The 3,598-nt window shown below is 35.8% G+C and overlaps 1 pseudogene; it reads left to right on the top strand.

The window, feature by feature from the left end:
• LOC106458397 overlaps positions 1-3,598 on the top strand; it is a 69,218-nt pseudogene that overhangs the window by 59,488 nt on the left and 6,132 nt on the right.

Genomic DNA, 3,598 nt, shown 5'->3' with positions numbered 1-3,598 from the left:
CACTTTTATGAAAATTTCTAGCATGAGTAATTTTACATCACACCACCGTTCGCGCTCTTTACGAAACTTCTTCCTTCAAATCTATTTCCCTGTCGACGGTTCCCATCTTCTTTGAAAAATTAAATGGTCTTCCTTTTACTCCCGATCAACAATCATATAAAAGGAAGGTTACGACTATTTAATTAGTTATCTCAGACTTTTAGCTTTATTCATTAACTACGTGGTTACAGGAAGGTTACGACTATTTAATTAGTTATCTCAGACTTTTAACTTTATTCATTAACTACGTGGTTAATGGAAGGTTACGTCTATTTAATTAGTTATCTCAGACTTTTAGCTTTATTCAATATCTACATGTTTCAAAAATGGCTACAACAATTTAATTAGTTATCTCAGACTTTTAGCTTAATTCATTAGCCACGTGGTTAAGAGAAGGCTATAACAATTAAGTCTTTATGGATGTATTTAATTTCATTTGTGATTCAATGACTGGTTAAATAATACCTTTGCAGACTAGTAAGTGGACAAAGTAGTATAAGTCTACTGACATGTCAGAGTTGGAGTTGAGCTACAAGATGTCGAAAACTGCATGGCTGCATTTACTTAGTTACTTAATTATTGAATTTTAAAAGAGAAAAGATAATTTTGGGCTACCCTGTACTTTGTTTCTGAGATAACTCTGCTGATGACTTATTTAAAGGCATGATCGTCAAAGTATTAGTTGCTTAAGATAATGTCTTCTTCGTTAAAGGTCTGACGATGTTGATCCCGTACATTCTGACAACCCGTTCACAGTGGATTGGATGTAAATTAAGAGTTTTCTCGCTGTCCCATAGAGAAAGTGATCTGGATCGTGCCCAGGCAAAGTTTGTAACTTTATTATCGTCTGTACAGTTTATGGGTGTCTGTGTCGGTTTTCTCTGATTTAACAGACTTTACTGGAAACAGTTATTTTATTTGTGAATTACCTTATATTTTTATGTATTTGACATCTTCATGTTTTTGTTTCTGATGCTTAAAATGTGGATTTTTTATAATAAAAAACAAAATTTTGATTCGAAATTTTAAAATACTTTAGTTACAATATTACAGCTGTGTGTATTATGTGTTACGGTATTCTAGATCTCGTATTTTAGAAATTATATTTCCTGAATTTCAAAAGTAATTTTCACTTTGTAAAGGTTGTGTTCCAAAAGCTTGTTGATATTATTTGTTTATAGCTTATCGGTTCTACTGAAGAAGTTTAGAATCAACTTTTCGGATGTTACCGTGTTACCAGGAATTAATGAACCCCCGAGAGAAGAAACGTGAGTGTATAGTTTGCTTTCGACTCATATCATGCTGAACGTATACTAGTTTTTAATATTGTCTAAAATGTAGTTTTACAAAAAACGATTTTAAAATATAATGTTTTCTTCACAGACGTTTACAGTTCCAAGGACTTGTGTCCAAGTGGTTAGTCGATGATGACCACTCTAAAGACCCTTTGGCGATAACCGAGACAGACTTAGAAATGCACAGAGAGAAGGTGAGGACTCCTTACTGATTACACGTGTTTTTTTTCCATGATAACTTAAGAGTATGTTACCATCTCAGGGTTATGCTGAGCATGCGCATTCATGTCGACGAATATGTATCATGCAAGGTAATCGAGTTGCTAGTTTCTTAGATAATTATCGATGTTTCAAGGCTATTTTAGAAGTGGAATATGCATCTTTCTGCCCGGTATGGCCAGATTGTTAAGGCACTCGACTCGCAATCTGCGGGTCGCGGATTCGAATCCCTGTCACACCAAAAACATGCTCGCCCTTTCAGCCGTGGAGACGTTATAATGTGACGGTCAATCCCGCTATTCGTTGGTAAAAGAGTAGCCCAAGAGTTGGCGGTGGATGGTGATGACTAGCTGCCTTCCCTCTAGTCTTACACTGCTAAATTAGGGACGGCTAGCGCAGATAGCCCTCGTGTAGCTTTGCGCGAAATTCATAACAAACAAACAATCTTTCTACGCGCCGTTACAACACTGGCCCGGCATGGCCAGGTGGTTAACAGTCGACTCGCAATCTGAGGGTCGCGGGTTCGAATCCCTGTCACACCAAACATGCTCGCCCTTTCAGCCGTGGGGGCGTTATAATGTGACGGCCAATCCCACTATTCGTTGGTAAAACAGTAGCCCAAAAGTTGGCGGTGGGTGGTGATGACTAGCTGCCTTCCCTCTAGTCTTACACTGCTAAATTAGGGACGGCTAGCGCAGATAGCCCTCGTGTAGCTTTGCGCGAAATTCAAAAACAAACAAGCATCTTTCTGAATGATTTTCAAACTAATATAATCGAGGTTTGGATATGGAATGAAACTACAGTGATTGCTGTTAAATAGGGAACTTTTGGTCTGTGATCGATACGTTCGACTTTTGTTAATGCTTTAAACAAAAATACGATTCAGAAGGTATAGAGTTCTGTCTCTGAGATTATGATTAAAAACCTCACCAAAAATACACGTTTTTCATGGTATTAAAAGTCCTAGAATTACTAATGACTCCGAAGTGCAATTAACAGCATTGGATTAATATATTTATAATTGAACTAATTGTTTGGTTGAAGTTAAGCACAAAGCTACACAATGGGCTATCTGTGCTCTGCCCACCACGGGTATCGAAACCCGGTTTCTAGCGTTGTAAGTCCGCAGACATACCGCCGTGCCACTGGGGAGCAATTGAATTAATAAGCTTGGTAATCATGATTTAAAGTTTTATGCTGTGTCAATATGCAACTTTTTATTAAGAGACTTCATTTAAAAATGATAAAGTTTAGGTTCACAAATTTTGGTTTGGTTGTATTTAAGCACAAAGCTATTCAATAGGCTAACTGTGCTCTGCCCAACACGGGTATCGAAACCCCCTTTATATCGTGTTAAGCCTACATACTTCCTGTTGAGTCAGGTTCACAAGTAATACATATTTCATGAGGAAGAAAAGCTTTACCTGACTTTCATGTTATTTTTTTATTATATTTAAGAACAGTTAGACTATTATTCTGTTTTTAGTTGATAACTAGACCACAGCGACCCGTTGGGTCACCCACTATTCAGAGGCTATGAAGAATTCAAGCTAATTTCAATATTGCACCGAAATGAAGGTTTATTTGAGATAATTTAATTAAATATTTCAATCCATTCGTGTTATTCATAATTCAAGAAAAAAACCACGTAGTTAATGAATAAAGCTAAAAGTCTGAGATAACTAATTAAATAATCGTAACCTTCCTTTAACCACGTAGTTAATGAATAAAGATAAAAGTCTGAGATAACTAATTAAATAGTAGTAACCTTCCTTTAACCACGTAGTTAATGAATAAAGCTAAAAGTCTGAGATAACTAATTAAATATCGTAACCTTCCTTTAACCACGTAGTTAATGAATAAAGATAAAAGTCTGAGATAACTAATTAAATAGTAGTAACCTTCCTTTAACCACGTAGTTAATGAATAAAGCTAAAAGTCTGAGATAACTAATTAAATAATCGTAACCTTCTTTTAACCACGTAGTTAATGAATAAAGCTAAAAGTCTGAGATAACTAATTAAATAATCGTAACCTTCTTTTAA

This window comes from Limulus polyphemus, unplaced genomic scaffold (assembly GCF_000517525.1).
Source record: "Limulus polyphemus unplaced genomic scaffold, Limulus_polyphemus-2.1.2 Scaffold456, whole genome shotgun sequence".
Taxonomy (NCBI): Eukaryota; Metazoa; Arthropoda; class Merostomata; order Xiphosura; family Limulidae; genus Limulus; species Limulus polyphemus.
Note: the sequence above shows the minus strand (reverse complement) of the source record. Positions and strands in the feature narration are given on the sequence as shown.